Source organism: Adiantum capillus-veneris, chromosome 14 (genome assembly GCF_014529385.1).
Source record: "Adiantum capillus-veneris isolate H3 chromosome 14, ASM1452938v2, whole genome shotgun sequence".
Classification (NCBI taxonomy): domain Eukaryota; kingdom Viridiplantae; phylum Streptophyta; class Polypodiopsida; order Polypodiales; family Pteridaceae; genus Adiantum; species Adiantum capillus-veneris.
The window spans coordinates 95004502-95024518 of NC_140944.1; positions in this window are offsets into that span (position 1 = coordinate 95004502).

Below are 20017 nucleotides of genomic sequence, written 5' to 3' on the forward strand. Positions count from 1 at the left end.
TTGTGGTCCAAGGGCCATAGGGTAACAATCTACAATCTCAAGGGCCATAGGATTCCCTATGTTCCCTAGGGTCACAAGGTGCCCTACTTTCCATTTGAAACAATGAGGGCACCTTGTGGCCTTCAGGCCATAGGATCTCTATGTAGAGCATAGAGCAAAGAGCATAGAGAGCTTCTTACTACCATAGAGGGAACCCTATGGCCTTCAGGCCACAGGGTGTCAATATACAGATAACAGAGGTACTTACTAGCACAAAGGGGACCCTATGGCCTTCAGCCGACAAGGTCTCCTCAATATAAAGAAAATAGTATCTTTTACTGGCATAGAGAGCACCCTATGGACTTGGGTCCATAGGTTTCTTTAAAACATACAGGGCACCTTGTGTCCTTAGGGTCATAAGATGTGTAGAGCATAGAGAGGTTCTTACTAGAATACAGGGGACTCTATGGCCTGAAGGCCACAGGCTCCCAATATGGAGCATAGATTGGTTCTTACTAGCATAGAGAGACCAAATAGTGCTTTATACATGGGGCCATAAGGTGTCAAAACAATGAGGATTTTTTCAAAACAATGAGGGCACCTTGTGGCCTTGGGGCCATAGGATGTCAATATAGAGCATAGAGCATAGTGCATAGAGAGCTTCTTACTACCATAGAGGGAACCCTATGGCTTTCAGGCCACAGGGTGTCAATATAGAGATAACAGAGGTTCTTACTAGCATAGAGGGGACCCTATGGCCTTCAGCCCACAAGGTCTCCTCAATATAGAGAAAATAGTGTTTTGTACTAGCATAGAGAGCACCCTATGGACCTGGGTCCATAGGCTTCCAAAAAACTGTCATGAATGGTTTCTTTAAAACATACAGGGCACCTTGTGCCCTTAGGGTCATAAGATGTGTAGAGCATAGAGAGGTTCTTACTAGAATACAGGGAACTCTATGGCCTGAAGGCCACAGGGTCCCAATATGGAGCATAGATCAGTTCTTTCTAGCATAGAAAGACCAAATAGTGCTTTATACCTGGGAGCATAATGTTCCAAAACAATGAGGGTTTTTACAAAACTATGAGGGCACCTTGGGGCCATAGGATGTCAATATAGAGCATAGAGCATAGAGCATAGAGAGCTTCTTATTGTCATAGAGGGAACCCTATGGCCTTCACGCCATAGGGTGTCAACGTAGAGAAAACAGAGGTTCTTACTAGCATAGAGGGGACCCTATGGCCTTCGGCCCACAAGGTCTTCTCAATGGCATAGAGAGAATCCTATGGCCCTGGGTCCATAGGTTGCCAAAAAACCCTCATGAATGGTTTCTTCAAAACATGTAGGATGTGTAGAACATAGAGAGTTACTTACTAGCATAGGGGGGACCCTATGGCCTTCAGTCCATAGGGTACCAATATAGAGCATAGATCGGTTCTTACTAACATAGAGAGACCAAATAGTGCTTTATACATGTGGCCATAGAGTTCCAAAACAACAATGAGGGTTTTTTCAAAACAATGAGGGCACCTTGTGGCCTTGGGGCCATAGGATGTCAATATAGAGCATAGAGCATAGAGCATAGAGAGCTTCTTACTAGCATACAAGGAACCCTATGGCCTTCAGGCCACATGGTGTCAACGTAGAGAAAATAGAGGTTCTCACTAGCATAGAGGGGAACATATGGCCTTCAGCCCACAAAGTCTCCTCAATATAGAGCAAATAGTGTTTTAACTAGCATAGAGAGCACCCTATGGCCGTGGGTCCATAGGTTGCCAAAAAACCATCATGAAGGGTTTCTTAAAAACATAGAAGGCACCTTGTGCCCTTGGGGTCATAGTATGTGTAGAGCATAGAGAGGTTCTTACTAACATATAGGGGACCCTATGGCCTTCAGGCCAAAGGGTGCCAATATAGAGAATAGATCGGTTCTTACTAGTACAGAGCGGACCCTATGGCCTTCAGGCCAAAGGGTGCCAATATAGAACAAAGATCAGTTCTTACTAGCATAGAGAGACCAAATAGTGCTTTATACCTAGGGCCATAGGGTACCAAAACAATGAGGGTTGCTCAATGGCATAGATAAACACCCTATTGCCCTGGGTCCATAGGTTGCCAAAAAACCCTCCTGAAGGGTTTCTTCAAAACATAGAGGGCAACTTGTGTCCTTGGGATCATCGGATGTGTAGAGCATAGAGAGGTTCTTACTAGCATACAGGGGACCCTATGGCCTTCAGGCCATAGGATGCCAATATAGAGCATAGATGATTCTTACTAGCAAAGATCGGACCCTATGGCCTTCAGGCCAAAGGGTGCCAATATAGAGCATGGAGCGGCTCTTACTAGAATATAGGGGACCATATGGCTTTCAAGTCACATACTGCCAATATAGAGAAAATAGTGTTTTTACTAGCATATAGAACATCCTGACCCAGGGGGATTGGTTGTCAAAAATCCATCATAGAAGGGTTCCTATGGCCTTCAGCCCACAAGGTCTTCTCAATATAGAGAGAATAGTATTTTTCATTGGCATACAGAGCACCCTTGGGGCCCTTGAGGCCAACTCTATGGCCTTTAGGCCTTAGGGAGCTAATATAGAGCATGGTGCTTTCTATCGGCATAGAGAGCTATGGCCCTAGGGCCATAGCAAAACAATGAGGTGTTTTTGGAAATGATGAGGGCACCTTGTAGTCTTGGGGCCATAGGAATTCAATATAGATCATAGAGCATAGACGATAGAGCATAGAGCACAAAGAGATTCTTAGTAGCATAGAGGGAACCCTATGACCTTCAGGCCACATGGTGCCATTATAGAGTAAACAGAGGTTCTTACTAGCATAGAGGGGACCCTATGGACTTCATCCCACAAGGTCTCCTCAATATAGAGCAAATAGTGGTTTTTACTTGCATGGAGAGCACCATATGGCCCTGGGGTCATAGGTTACCCGAAAACCCTCATGAAGCGTTTCTTTAAAACATTGTGGCCACCTTGTGGCCTTGGGGCCATAGGATGCCAATGTAGAGCATAGAGAGGTTCTTACTAGCATGCAGGGGACCCTATGGCCTTCAGGCCACATGATGCCATATGGTGTTGGTGTAGAGGCTCTAAAGGGGTATTTAGGCCATTCAAGGAATACTTCTTTGAGGGTCCTCTAATGTCATAAGGGAACATATGATCACACAACCATAGAGTGGCCTAGGTACACTTGTAGAACCATTTTGTTGGCACCCTTTGGACCTAGGACCACACGGTTTAACATAGAGGTGACTCTATGGCCCTAGGTCCATATGGATGTAATAATATCCATCTTGTCTAAATATATGTCATTCTTTTTACAGAAAATGTCTCAGAAGAGAAAGTCAAAGTCAGTTGATGCAGCAGGCTCAACACCAAGTTCTTGGTATCTAGATTTTCACTTACCAAATGGTGGAAGTGATGAGAAAGTCCACTTGTTCTTTCAAGATAAAGAGCAATTGCCCTTCAAGGACTGTGGTATTGTCAAGGACATAAAGAAAGATTGTTCAGATCTTGAAATGTCTCCATGCCTTGGAGTAAAACTACTCAATGGTGACTCCTACTTGTTGGAGCCTGTGGCATTTGCTCAAAAATTGATGAAGGTTGATTATGAAGGAGTGACAATGACAAAAGCAAGGTGGGTGGAGCTTCAAGACGACACTCCAAGTGAGAACTTTATAGAATTATATATTGAGGGCTTTAAGAAAGTCAATCAATATTTAGGTAAATTGAGCAGCACAAAGAAGAATAAGAAGCAAAAGAATGAAGACACAGGTACAGTAAATCAATCTAAGACGCTCAAGGAGAGTCAGACTCCCTCACTTGGAGAAAATAGTGAAAATGTGGTGAAAGAAAATCTTTCAGTTATACCCTTACAGACTCAAGAAGCAGGAGATTCTAGTGGACTTGCAACCCTAACAGTTGGAACCCCCTCAGTGGCAGTGGTTATGGACTCAACATCCTTAGCTGTGTTGGACTCTATTATACAGCCCAAAGAAAAAGATCTTGGTAAAGAAGTTGCCAAAACTTCTAAGAGTGGGCTAGATGGATACGTCGGAATTGACCACCACTACAAGAGGCTATTCATATAAGCGACGCTCACACAGCGACGCTCAAAAAAAAAATTCCCGGCGTCGCTATGAGCGTCATTATGAGCGTCGCAAATTTACAAAGAAATTTGCGACGCTCATAGCGACGCCGGCTGGGCTAAAAAAATAACCGAGCGCGCCCAAAAACTCAGATCTCAGATCTGAGTTTTTCGGCGCCCTCAAGCAAGGAGCAGGTAACGCTCTCCCTCTCTCTCTCTCTCTCTCTCTCTCTCTCTCTCTCTCTCTCTTTTTCTTCTCCACACACACGCACACACACACACACACACAAGGAGAGGAAGGAGAGCCAGGTATGCTCCTTCCCTCTCCTCATTCTCATGTTCCCTTCCCCTCTTTCTCTCTCCCTCTCTCTCTCTCTCACACACACACATACACACACACACACATAGTGTTTTTGAGAGAGAGAGAGAGAGAGAGAGAGAGAGAGAGAGAGAGAGAGTAAAAACAAAAACAAAAACGCACACACACATACATAAACAAAGAATGCACACACACATTGAGAGAGGAAAAGAGAGAGAGAGCATGCATAAACAAAAAACGCACGCATTGAGAGAGGAAAAGAGAGAGAGAACATGCATAAACAAAAAACGCACACATTGAGAGAGGAAAAGAGAGAGAAAACATGCATACGATCCAAAAAAACGCACACACATTGAGAGAGAAAGAGAGAGAAACTAATTTAACGTCGTAGGAAACTAATTAAAATTAAAAGACCTAAAGATCTAGCCGACGAGGAGTTGAACTCAAGACCTATTATTCAAGAGGGAAATGGCATAATCAATCTATCATACTTGGCATGGGTGATAGAAAGGTTATACCATTTATCTCTTTTTATTGGCACACACATCCACACACGCGCACACACACAAGAAGAAGAGAGTTATAACGTCGTAGGAAACTATCTTAAAAGACGTTAAAGATTAGGTTATATGTAGATTTACATTAAATTAGATTTAGGTTTATTTTTAACTAGATTTACGTTTATTTACGCTAGATTTAGATTTACGTTATATTAGATTAGATTTAGGTCTCCATAAACTGCGATGCCTGCATGAAGCGGGTGAAGAAAGCCCTCAATGGAATATAGGGTATTGCTGCCTTCACTCATGGTGGGCTCCGTCGATCCAAAAGTACTGGTGAACTGTCTTCAGAAGATAGGGAAGAAGGTGGATCTTCAGGGCGGCAAGAGTCACTACATCCCTGACACAATGACCATCTAGACAACCTCTAGTCATTCAACAGCAACTTCAAAGTTAGTAACAACAGCAAGAACGGTCTAAAGGGCCAATTGCTGTCATCAGATGTGGATGGAGATGAGGCAGCGTCACCGCCGGAAGTTAACTCTCACATCTTTAGTGATGATAATGCCAACTCTTGCCGAGTTATGTGAAAAATTATGTGTTAAATCAGTTTTAAGGTTCTTATAATCCCTGTTAGTTTAGTTCTTTGTTTTTAATATAACATAATTTACGTTAGATTTAGATTTATGTTATATTAGATTAGACTTAGGTTTATTTAGGTTTACCCACACACACACACACACACACATACAAGAAGAAGAGAGTTTTAACGTCGTAGGAAACTATCCCAAAAGACGTTAAAGATTAGGTTAGATGTAGACTTACGTTAAATTAGATTTAGGTTTATTTTTAGTTAGATTTACGTTTATTTATATTTACGCTTATTTACGTTAGATCGAGTCAACGCAAGAATTACTTACGGTTTAGGGTATAGAGTTAGACGAACAGTGAAAAGATGTTAAGATGCTGTGAAGTGCTATAGCTAGAGAAGAGGCAAAGGGGTTTTGTCCACTACATGCAGTATCATGTAGACGTGGGTGTGTAGATTTCTTGTACCCACAAATATAGGTATTGACCAATAAAGACGAGATTATAACCCGGTGGTTCTGATCTCCGTGCACCTCTAGACCGAGGTGTGCGGGGATTTGACATGACTAGAGAATGTGAGGTAAAGAGAGAGAGAGAGAGAGAGAGAGAGAGATAGAGAGAGAGATAAGACGAAGAATGCCAATAGAATATTAAATTTGTTGTCCAGGTTATAAGTTTTTTATCCTCATTATGAGTAGTGACGAGGATGTGGGACCATCCAACCGAAACACCTATCTCTCAACAAGGGTCTTATGTCCTTGTAATCAATGCAAGCATGCTGTGCGACGGACAAGACGTATTTCTTTGCAGCATGTTCGCGAAGTTGGCGAGTTCGATCCATCTATTATAGATCGAGTTGTTGCCAATTATAACTCGTCGAACTCTGACGCTGGCCAACAAGCAGCAATCTTGCAACCCAATAGACGTGTTCGCAGGCGCTTTGGTCAAGCAGCATATGTGAGGCCACAAGATGTAGCCTCTGACAGCTCGAGGGATGATCATGCAGAGCACATTCCCAACGAGGCAATGTTTGAGCCCGAGATTGATGAAATGATCGAGACGATCATGGATTCAGAAAGGCTTATCTATGATGATATGAAAAGTGAAGCCGATACGCCATTGTATAATGGAGCACGTATGTCTAGATTGAAAGCACTCTTGGTTCTTCTCAACATGCAGGAAAAGTTTGGATGGAGTGACACTAGCGTCACAGCGCTTTTCAGGTGATCTATTACAATTAGTTTACTTTAATAAAACTTTAAACGTATAATGATCTGATAGATTTTTACACGACTATATCATATTTTTATGTTGTGTAGATTGCTGAAAGAGCACATACTACCAGCTGACAATGTGATGCCAGATTCCCGAGATGAAGCAAGAAAGATTTTGCAAAACTTGGGGATGGATTACAATTCTATCCACGCTTGTCCTAATGACTGCATTCTTTTCAGAGGGGAATACATAGACATGGAGAAGTGTCCAAAATGTGATTCCGAAAGATATCGAGTAGATCTCCACGGGACAAAAATTCCACAAAAGGTTTTGCGACATTTTCCTCTGACTCCTCGCATCAAGCATTTCTTCGAATGTAAGCCATGGCCGCCCTAGCATCATGGCATGAGGAGAATAAATCTTCAGATGGTGTGCTACGAATTCTTGCAGATTGCGCAGCCTGGAAACATATAGATGGAACATGGTCGGATTTTGCCAAAGAAGCTCGGAATTTGCGCTTAGGCCTGGCTATGGATGGCGTAAATCCATTTGGTCAAAGATCAACATCTTACAGTGTATGGCCCGTTGTCATCGTCAACTACAACATTCCCCCATGGTTGACTAAGAAGAAGGGGCACCTATGGCTAAGCTTGATTGTGCCAGGGCAATATAAAGTGGGGAATATGGATGTGTATCTTCGTCCACTATTGGAAGAGCTACAACAATTGTGGATTGGCATAGAGGTGGTGGATATGAGCCGACACACAGGACGACGGAATGCTTTGATCAGAGGCATTCTAATGTGGACCATGCATGACTATCCCGGGCTAACAGAATGCTCAGGTGATCTATTGACACTCCTCACTCAGACAATGTAAATCTTGTTTTTTCCCATAGTTGATCTATTATCATGTGTATACATGCAGGGCTTCAAACAAGCGGATACAGAGCATGTGTCACATGTGGACCTAGACTGAATGCACGTAGGGCACCCTCACTGAAGAAGCAAATCTACGAAGGTCATCAAGCGTATCTTCCAGAGAATCATGTGTTACGCGACGGCTTTTTGGGAAGAGAGCCACCAAGGATGTCTGCACAAGCATGGTTAGAGCAGAAGGAGATGTGCGATGACGGATTGCCTCCAGGGATGAAGAGACTATCTCTATGGTGAGAGTTACCATACTGGCCCCGACTCATGATCAATCACTTGCTCGATCCAATGCACATATTCAAGAATGTGGGTAATCTACTATGGGACCATCTGACCGGCAAGAAAGATACTTTGGGAGCCAGAGTTGACCTTAGAAATGTGGATCGTATGGAGCAATATTGGCCGCAAACAGCGTCTGATGGATCGATAAAACTCCCTAAAGACCATGGATTTTCACAGGAGCCCAAGAACGCAAAGTAAAAGAGACCATTTGATCTTTGCGGACCCCCACTGGCATAATGCACTCGCTTGGAACGTGTTTTACTACAGAAGGAAAGCTTACCGGTTTGAAGTCACACGATTGGCATAAAATGTGTCAGGTACGTTCATAGTGGACTTTAATATCATTGCATAAAATGTGCACTTTAATATCATTGTTGCACATACTTTACAGTTTATTTTACCGGTTGCCATTGAGGGATGTTTGTCTCTCGACATCCGTAACACAATCTACAAACTTGCAAAGCTGGTGCAATGGATCTCACAAAAAGAGATCAACGTAGACTCCATACCATTCGCCAAACTAAATGCTGCGGAGCTTGTGTGCATGTTTGAGAAACATTTTCCTACTACAATGCTAACCATTCAGGTGCATCTTCTTGTTCACATAGTTGATGAGGTGGAAATAGCTGGCACAGGTCATTCCAGATGGATGTTCTTCTTAGAACGTTTCATGAAAACGCTTAAGGGATATGTGCGTCAAAATGCACGTCCGGAGGGTAGCATGGCAGAAGGTTGGTTGGTATCAGAGTCCCTAGTGTACATTGGAGAGTGGGTAGACGGATTTGATAAAGCCCGGGACACGCTATGGCGAACCATAGATGATGAGCGCATATCTGGGATTGTCATGTGCAATCTCGGTGTTGAGAAGAAGATGACGGAAGATCTAGAGGCTAAAATCAACCGATTTTGCATGCTTCACAATCCAGTGATGCAAAAGTGGATTCCACAATATGAGGATGCAAAGCAAGAGCGACAAAGGGCACGAATCGAGTGGAGACGGGGAAGACGACCACCGATGCACTATCCAGCGGTTCTGGAGAGCCTACCAACCTTCATGAGCTTAAGATGGTTGCACAACCAATTGAAAAGCGCACAACAATGCGGTGACGAAGTGACTGAGGAAGAGTGGGAGTACTCTGGGGGTTGCGCGACCAAGGTAAGTTTGCAATGTACAACTAGCAAGTGACTTTATTTATAAACGTTTGAACGGCCACTCATAATCTTTGCTCGTTGTAGTATAAGTCATACACAGAATCATGGTGTAAAGGTCGACATTTTAGGGTGGAACGAATCGACAAAAAGCGTTTTACTCAAGATTGTGGAATCATGGCAAAATTTGAACAGTCTAGTCGACAACGTTCCTCTGATGCAGATCCTGTGGTGGCGGAACTCACTTACTTTGGCACGCTGCAAGAGATTTTGAGGATCGATTACAGAGGATTTTTTATCGACTTGTTCGATGTGCAATGGTTCAAGATAATCATGGAGGGTCGCAACGCTACTGTGTAGAGGAGAGTCTGGTTTTCTTGAGGTGGATTCTACTAAGAAATGGACTGACCTAAGAGACACTTTCGTACTACCCGAGCATTGTGAACAAGTAAGTATGTAAATAGTTAACATACCCCTTTTACAAGTTATGTGCTTGAAAGCTCTCATGTAAGTTATGTGGCTCTGACAGGTAATATTACGTCCTACAAAGTCTACATCAAACTGGTGGTACTTCATAGAGGTAGCCCCTCGTAGTGCAAGGACATATGAAGGCTACCATGTGCCAATCACAACGGCATCAATGGAGGAGATCAGAGAAGATGCTCAATCACAAGCCGCTGCGGTGGTGCCAGACGAGCATCAAGATGCTACTACTCTATATGGGGTGCATGCAGAGGAGCTACAAAATGAAACAGAGGATATGTGTTTAAACGAAGAGCTCTATATAGATATAGGAAGTTATGCTGAGTTATGCGAAGATGAGAGAGAGATCTCTTAAAGCCACAAATATTGTATTTGAACAATTTTGCTCCGTGTTGTAAAAGCTCTGGCTCTCTAAGTACCTTCCATGGTGTATAACGCTCTTTTCTACTCGCGCTCACATCTTTTGATTGAAAATTCTGAGTTTTCGACTTGCCTCTTCTATCACTCAATTCATTGCGTCATTGTAATTATATGCGTCATTACGTCATTGTATTTAATGGTCTTTGCATCATTGTCTACTCTATTCATTCAATATTAAGTTTAAATATTCGTGTGTTTAATGCAGGTATGGATGATGAGGAGTTTCTATCTTCTTTGTCACCGCAGCAGAGACAGTGGTACGTAGAGCGTCATCGCTCTGGCGCATCATCGCTCTGGCCAGGTTTTGCACGGCTGACTATTCCTAGAAGCTACACACCTCTACCTACTCCGCCAGGAGCCACCCCACTCGACACTCCTCGCTTCGGGGCCCAGACGCCGGTGGAGACACCTGACGTCCGTACCCCCATCGACACGCCGCTAGAGACCCCTGCCGGGACACCCAGGTTCACGCGTCACCGGCCAGAGGGCTTGTCTTACTCCATCGACTTCAGCGGCGGCATCATCATGGATGATGACGGCAAGAAGGTGATCTCGCGCATGCGTGGTCTTTGCTCTCAGCTGTTTAGACACTACATACTAAACAAATGGAGTGAAGTACCAAGTGATTTAAAAAACAGAGTCATCAGCATACTTCATGATGAGTTTCCCATTCCAGCACGGGATCAGCGCTTCAATGAAGACCTGATGAAGATTCGAATGCGCGAATACTACAAACATAAGCGTTCCGAAGTGCAAAAAGCAATCAAGAATGGGTAGAACAGGCCAGATTGGCTGGCCAAGATTGGAAGAATGCGAAGAAAGCAGCGCGCGAGAATCCCGACAAGTGGAAGCAATAAAAGGATGCAGCCAGAGCGCGAGTAGAGGCAGGGAGCTCGCACCACTTGGGGAGCGGTGGATGGGCATCATTTAAGGCCCATTTTGTAAGTGTTTTCACATTGCTCTTTATGTTCGATAGTTTAGGGTTTATGAGTTTTTTAATTCTAACATAATGAAATCTTTGTGTGTTTTGACAGTGGTCGATGACAGGACGTGATCCCGCACCGTACGAGCGCGAGTACGCAGGCAGGAAGGGTTTAAACACCCTGATGGACATTCTCAGTTCTCGCTGCGGCATGGTTAGTATTAGGGTTTACTCTTTTTTATTTTTTGTATTGTTTTATAAATGTCGTTATATGTTTATACTTACTGAAAGCTGTCTTATTGTCTTTTTTTGCAGAATCCGACAGATACGCCGCTTGGACGCGATGAGACGTCTGACTAGACGACGTCAGTTTAGCCGTAGCTAGATAGCATTAGTTTAGGGTTTCTCATAGCTTATGTATCATGAGACGGATTTTATACGTCTTTTTGAACCATGTATATTATTACATTTGTCACCGCAGTTCCTTTTGCCAATCAATTCTTTATGCCTATGATGTTGTACAATTGTCATTATTACATTTTCCAATCAATTCATTTTGCCTATGATGTGTACAATTGTCAATTTTGCAAACAATGCGTCTTATGGGTGACTATTTTGGGTCTATTATCTACCCTTGCACTTTTTTTAAAAAGTGAATCAAGTACAATATGGTTGATGGGTGGCAGGGCATTCAATGCCCTGCCACCAAAATAAAATTCTCTCGGGCGTCGCTATAACCATCGCTATTTATGGCTCTGTAGCGTCGCTATGAGCGTCGCTATAGTCTTCAGTGTAAACGTCGCTATAACCGTCGCTATGAGCGTCGCTATGAGCGTCTCTATATAACGACGCTTATAGCGACGCTCGTAGCGACGGTTTTGGCGACGCCGGGGGTTATAAAAACCCAATGTATTTCCGTCGCTAACAGCGTCACAAGAGCACACAACCTCTTGTAGTGCACTATTTTAAATTTGGTGTACAATTTACCCAATTGATCCCAGTTGAGCAATGCAACCTTGCACCAGATGGCTATAGATGCAGACCATTGTCAGATGTATATGTGAAATATCTCTTGAAGCAATTTGCAGGGCACTCTAGGCCAGTCTCCAGTGCAGCAGACTTGATGCCGTATAACCCAATTACAAAAATGCCTTTACAAACAGCTGAAGTGCATGGAGACAAGCTATCAACATACCACTACTAGATTCTAGCTGGTCAGCATTCCATCATAGCGGCTAGAGCTTTTTTTCATAACAACAGCACTAAGTATGCTTTGAGGAAAGAGTTCTACAAGTTTAGAACTGCAAGGATAGTGGTAGACGCTCTGAAAGAGGTTGCTGTTCGAATTTCCAGAATGGAGAACATGGAGAGAATAACAACAATGAAACACCAGCCTTATGTGGAGGTCTTGAAGCATGGCCGTAGTCAATGGCTTGCATATTCTAAACCAACAAAACCCAAGGCAGGTGTTCCTGTCGGTCATCCGAGTCGAGCAGGTTGGGATGTAAGTTCCACTTCCCTATGCTTGTTTTTGTTACAAATATGTCTTGAAATAAAGTTAATTTTCTTTTCTTTATTTTGAAGGCCTTTGTAAATGTGGCGAACATCGTGTTCAACCATAAATCATTTGCCAACAAAGAAGCACACATGGTCATGTACGATGATGAAATCTATGATCAGTGGATACACATCTTGGAGAAGCATCAGACATCAACTGCTCGTGGGCGACAACCAAGCATAACAACCTTTAGATTCCTAAATGGTTTAGAAGATAATGATGTCAAGCTACTACAACAAGAGCTGGCAGATGAGAAGATCTGCTTAGTGAAGCAACCAGGTCAAGCGGGCATGCTCGACCTCACTGCACGTGCAACGGTCTTAAAGAAGACCAGGGTTTTTGAGCCTCAAATTTTGATGGCATTTAAAGAGATAGATCCATCAGCAATAGCAGTTACTTCATGGGATCAATGTAAGTCTCATTATAACATTACAGATGAGATTTACAAATCTCTCTTCACGAGTTGTACGCAATGGCTAAATCTCCTACTACAAAAAGGAAAGGAGAAAGAGCCAATTCCTGAGATCACTAGGGGATATGTGCAGTGGATCATTGCACAAAAGAATGGGACTTCTAGTTTGGAATTCATTTTACCATGTACAATCAAGTGTGTTTGAAAGAATCTGGAAGGCATTGAGTTTCTCTGTAGTGAGAATAGCTCTAAAATTCGTGTTGGTGTTTGTATCATAGACACAACACACAAAAGTCTTACATCTAGTGGTTGGAGTGCTGTCCAATTTGGTAAAGTAATTGATGGAGTATGTGGGGTAGCACATCAACCATCAGAGTTTTTAATTGCCGGCTTAGTCAAGTATTAGTATGCTGCTTTCCTAGAGAAGGCAATTTTTGAAAAAGCTAAATGGTATGAAATGCACGTTCTACCTTTGAGCTCCTTAATGGGATCAGAGACCATCCAAACATGTGCTCTTCGCGAAGTAATTTTCGGGGTTTGGGCATTTTTCAGTCAAGGAGAGCAGTACACCAACTACTCTAGTGTTAAAGAGTCATTGTTGGAGCCAATGCATACTCTCTGCATCAATGACGACGAGTATGATGCTGTGACCACGGCCAAATCCTTTTCTGTACATCGTGCAATCAAATGCATCTGTCTCAAAGAAGATGATCAAGTGATAGACATCTTCTCATTAGGCTATGGGACTAAAGAGGCACTACAACAACAGAGAAAGGTGATATCAGTTGCATGTAGTAGTGATCAAATGACGCAATTGGAATCTCTTTGCCATTCCATAGTGGAAGAAGACCTTGATCTTAGAAGGTGGGAAGGTGTGGATAACACAGAGAAAGTCAATGCCAAGGATTCAGAGGAAGAAGAAATTGAAGAACCATTGGATGCAAGTGCTGAGGCCATTCTAGAAATTCTACAGGAAACAGGTTAAGCTAGCTACCCATGATATTAGATTACTGATATTTAGATTATTATTGTTGTCATTTTATTTTATTTGTACCATCTCAAATCTACCCATCATGTTAAAAACATTGATGTTTGGCTCGTTATTTTTCTCAATTTATTTTCTTTGAAAAAATGTGAACTTGTGAGTTTGAGTTTTTTCACAATAAATGAATTAGACTTAAGTGTATGATATTATATGGACATGTTTTGGTAAATAGAATTCTACATTTATATATGGTCATAAGATATATATTATGTAATACTTTAAAGTTAATTGATCATATGAGGTGTGGGAAGAATACACTATGACTTGAGGATCATAGAGTTCTTTGTAGACAAGACACCCTATGGCCCTAGGGCCATAGAATCCCCCAAAAGAAAATGGGATACCCTAAAACCTTACAGATGTAGGGTGATTACACTGAGTCTCTAAAAGGGCACATAAGCATACACTGAGTCTCTAAAAGGGCACATAAGCATCAGGGTTACTCTATAGCCTTAGGCCCATAGGGTGTCAACATAGAATCCCCCAAAAGAATTTGGCTACCCTACAATCTTACGGATATAGGGTGATTATATAGAGTCTTTAAAAGGGTACATAAGCATTTGGGCTAGTCTACAGCCTTAAGGCCATAGGGTGTCAACACAGCTATCCTACAATCTTATGTATATAGAGAGATTACATAAAGTCTCCAAACGGGCACATGAGTATTTGGGATATTCTAGAAGGAAACATAAGTTATCCAAGAGAATTTGGGATACCCTAAGGCCTTAGGGACATAGGGTGGTGACATAGAATCTCCATAGGGGCACTTAAATCACCCCATGGATACAAATCACCTAGCTCTTATGGACACATCTTATAAAACATCACATGACACCCTATAACCTTTAGACCATAGGTTGGTTATTCTAGGTCACCTAAAGACTCTTTAAGTGTTTCAAGAACATTTTTTGCTGGCCTTATATCTTGTGTCCATATCTAGGTGTCTATTGAGAATGAAATAAGCTAGAAAAAACTAAAAAGTATTTAGTCCTCAAAATTCCAAAATGAGAGTTTGAACAATTGATGTATGATCATTTTTTGTTGGGTGTAAGTCCTTCTATTGTGAATTGATGGTGTAAGCGTTTGAAATAATCATCTTTGTATTGCAACTAACTAGATTAAACATATTCACTTTGAAATAATTATCTTTGTATTGAAACTAACTAGATTAAACATATATTCAATATTTTTTGTAAATGCCAATTGATTGCTTAGATAGTAAACATCGAGTATAAATGGTTATTGAAGAATTTGTCCTTTGGATTATGTGAAGATTTATTTCTTTGATTGTAACAAGATTTTATTCAAAGATATCAAGTGCGAGAATTTTGTTCCAAACTATGATTTTGTTTCTCTTCTAGATGATGCAGAGAATTGGAATTTATATCTTGAATTTTTTTCAATAGAGGGAAGCTAGGACTAGTAGAATTTTTTAGCTTGTCATGTAGCAATCGGAACATTGTATCAAGGTTTATTGCAAAGAAATGATTGTATAATGTATAACCATTGTTTAAGTTTGTGAATTAGAAGTAGAAGGCAATGCAAGTTCCAAAACAAGTGCAATGCCATAAGGAGAATCCAACACAAATACTTTTGCCCCTCAGGATTTGTAAATCAAAGTGCATGGTGAGCCGGACCTTCCATCCACCAACAGATCAATGCATTTGTGAATATTAATTACAGTACTTGCAAATTTGATTTAAATGTTTGAATGTTATGATGATATTTGAAAGCAAAGACCCCTTCAACTGTGTGGCAAAGCAACATATGTATGATGTATGATAATGATTCAATTTTGTATATCGTGTTGCATATTTATCGAAGTATTAACTTACACATTTTGCTAGCATAGAGGACACCCTATGGCCCTAGGACCATAGAATGCCATCATATCCCATGTACAATTTCTCTTTTACCATAGAGGACATCTTATGGATCTAGGGTCATAAGACGCCAACATAGTGCATAAATGGCTTCTTATAAGTATACATGTAAACATAGTGCATAGAGGGAATTTTACTAGCATAAAGACCTCCCTATGGCCTTGGGACCATAGGGTGCCAACATAGAGCATAGAGGGATTTTTATTAGAACCTTGTTGCCCTTGGGACACCATAGTGCCATAAAGTGGTTTTTGTATATATAGTAGAGAATTCTCACACACATGATACCTTGGTCACTATCTAGCCCTTGGACCATATGATAGTAGCATAGAGAACACCCTATAGCCCTAGAATTTCCTTCTATCCCTAGCGCCATACACTGCCAACATATAGTATACATGGTTTCTTCATAGAGCAAACCTTTTAGCCCTACACTATAGAGTGTAAACCTAGACCTATAATGTATCATACTAGCATAGAAGGCACCCTATGACCCTGAGGCCAAAGAGTACCAATTTAGGGCATAAAGGGTCTTTTCCTAAGTTGAAGGGCACCTTGTGGGCCTAGGCAACACCCTATGGCCCCAGGGCCATAGGGTGTCAACATAGTCAAATGGGATGTAAACTTAGATCATAGAGGGTTTCTTACTATCATGGAGGACACCCTATGTCCTTGGTGCCATAGGGTGCAAACATATAGCATGGAGGGTTTCTTGCTAGCATAGAGAGCACCCTATGACCTTGGGGCCATATGATTCCAACAAAGAGCATAAACGTTTTTTTGATAGCATAGAGGATAGCTTATTTCCCTGGGGCCATATGATACAAAAATAAAAGAGTCTTAAGAAGGGCACCTAGGCCACTAAATCACCATGGGGCCATAAGGTGGTCTTTATGGGGAATGCTCCTAAAGGATTCCTTGGCTATCCTATGGCCTTTGGCTACCAACAAAGATTTTAGATGGTTTCTTACTAACATAGAGCTCACCTTGTGGCCTACGGTCTTTAGATTCTAATATAGAGTTCCAATGGTTTCATACTAGGCGTAAGGGGCACCCTATGCCCTTGGGGCCATAGAGTGTCAATGTAGAGCGTAGAGGTTTCCTTTCTAACATAGAGGGCACCATGTGGCCTAGGAGCAATTTGATACACCATATGGCCCGAGGGTTGTAGGTTGCCAATGTAGACAAGGTTTCTTAGTAGCATTATAAAGGGTACCTTGTGGCCCTCAAGTCTCCATAGGGTGCCAACATAGAGCGTAGAAGGTTTTTCTTACTAGCAAAGAGGACATCCTATGGCCTTGGGGCCATTGGGTTTCAATATTGAGCATAGAGGATTTCATACTAGCATAGAGGCTACCTTGTGGCCCTAGGTCAATAGGGTGCAAACATAGAGAATAGAGGATTTCTTACTATCATACAGGGTACCTTGTGCCCCTAGGTCCATAGGGTGCAAACATAGAGCATAGAGGATTTGTTACTAGCACAGAGGGCACCCTATGGCCCAAAGGCCATAGAGTGACAACATGTAGCATAAAGGGTTTCTTACTAGCATAAGAGGCAGACCTTGTGGCCCTCGGGTCATAGGGTGCCAACATAAAGCATATATGGTTTCTTACTAGTGCTCATAGAGGGCATCTTGTGGCCCTATGACAACCCATGGCCTTAGAGCCGTAGGGTGACACATAAATAAAGTACCATATGGCTTTAAATCCATATATCTATTTATATGTTGAGACCTCCCAACAATCCTAACCCTATGGCCTTGAGGCCATAACGAGACATATTTTGGATTATCTTAAAGTCATAGATATATCTACAAAGAGAACAGTATGGCCTGAAGGCTATAAGAAACTTAGTCAAGGAAATCATCCAATGCAAGAAGATCATGGAAATAGAAAATGAGACTTCTGCTCTAGAGCTTAAAGGCATAAATGTTTCTCCAAGTATACTTCTAGGGCCACCATCATGGACAAAGAACTTATGTAGCTCGATAAAGATTAGGAATCTCTAGACAATAAGGAGCATAAAAAATAATTCATTGTAGATGTGTTGTTAGTTAGTAAACTTGCTATTTGCGATGAGTTTTTCTAAGCGTGTGACAAAAAAGAGTTATCAAAATGTAGATACTTTGGAATCTAAAATTAGGTGTTCTTTAAACTTGCAGTCCTTCAACAAGATATCGCGGCTGACAAAGTTTTACTCGAGATTGTTGGTATAGAGGATGCTAATGCCATTGACCCTACTGAGAAAGATTCTATCAATCTCCATGTCAACGAAAGAGTTTCTGACGAAGATGACAAGAATCTACAAGTCCTTGAAGGTCAACTGCTACAACGACTGGAGATAAATTTAAAGAGTAATCCAATGGAAGAAGACAGTGAAAGTTCCAGAACATGTGCAAGGGAAGAAGAAGAATCTAATGAAAATATTCTAGTAGCCCAAGAGTTGGGAATTGGATTGCATGACACCACAATGGAAGTACAAGGTTTGTTTTTTTCTTTTTTTTTCTGAAAAGCTCTTTCAATTTCAGAGTATTAAGTTACACATTTTGCTAGCATAGAGGACACCCTATGGCCCTAGGACCATAGCATGCCAACATATCCCATGTACAATTTCGCTTTTGCCATAGAGGACATCTTATGGATCTAAGGTCATAAGATGCCAACATAGTGCATAAATGGCTTCTTATAAGTATACATGTAAACATAGTGAATAGAGGGAATTTTACTAGCATAAAGATCTCCCTATGGCCTTGGGGCCATAGGGTGCCAACATAGAGCACAGACAGCTTTTTATTAGCACCTTGTTACCCTTAGGACACACATGATACCTTGGTCACTATCTGGCCCTTGGACCATATGATAGTAGCATAGAGGACACCCTATAGCCCTAGGGTTTCCTTCTATCCCTAGGGCCATACACTGCCAACATATAGTATACATGGTTTCTTCATAGAGAAAACCTTTTAGCCCTACGCAATAGAGTGGAAACCTGGACCATATAATGTATCCTACTAGCATAGAGGGCACCCTATGACCCTGAGGCCAAAGAGTACCAATTTAGGGCATAAAGGGTCTCTTCCTAGGTTGAACGGCACCTTTTGGCGCTAGGGAGAACCCTATGGGGCCATAGGGTCTCAACATAGTCAAATGGGGTGTAAACTTAGAGCATAGAGGGTTTCTTACTATCATGGAGGACACCCTGTGTCCTTGGTGCCATAGGGTGCAAGCATATAGCATGGAGGGTTTCTTGATAGCATAGAGAGCACCCTATGGACTTGGGGCCATATGATTCCAACAAAGAGCATAAACGGTTTTTTGATAGCATAGAGGATAGCTTATTTCCCTGGGGCCATATGATACAAAAATAAAAGAGTCTTAAGAAGGGCACCTAGGCCACTAAATCACCATGGGGCCATAAGGTGGTCTTTGTGGGGAATGCTCCTAAAGGGTTCCTTGGCTATCCTATGGCCTTTGGCTACCAACATAGAGTTTAGATGGTTTCTTACTAACATAGAGCTCACCTTGTGGCCTACGGTCTTTAGATGCTAATATAGAGTTTCAATGGTTTCATACTAGGCGTAAAGGGCACCCTATGGCCTTGGGGCCATAGAGTGACAATGTAGAGCGCAGAGGTTTCCTTTCTAGCATAGAGGGCACCATGTGGCCTAGGAGCCATTTGATGCACCCTATGGCCCGAGGGCCGTAGGTTGCCAATGTAGACCGTAGAGGTTTTCTTTCTAGCATAGAGGGAACCTTGTGGCCTGGGGGATATTTGGTGCTCCCCTACAGCATACAAGGTTTCTTAGTAGCATTATAAAGGGTACCTTGTGGCCCTCAAGTCTCCATAGGGTGCCAACATAGAGAGTAGAGGGTTTTTCTTACTAGCATAGAGGACATCCTATGGCCTTGGGGCCATAGGGTTTCAATATTGAGCATAGAGGATTTCTTACTAGAATAGAGGCTACCTTGTGGACCTAGGTCCATAGGGTGCAAACATAGAGAATAGAGGATTTCTTACTATCATAGAGGGTACCTTGTGGCCCTAGGTCCATAGGGTGAAAACATAGAGCATAGAGGATCATTTGTTACTAGCACATAGGGCACCCTATGGCCCAAACGCCATAGAGTGATAACATGTAGCATAAAGGGTTTCTTACTAGCATACGAGTCAGACCTTGTGGCCCTCGGGTCATAGGGTGCCAACATAAAGCATATATGGTTTCTTA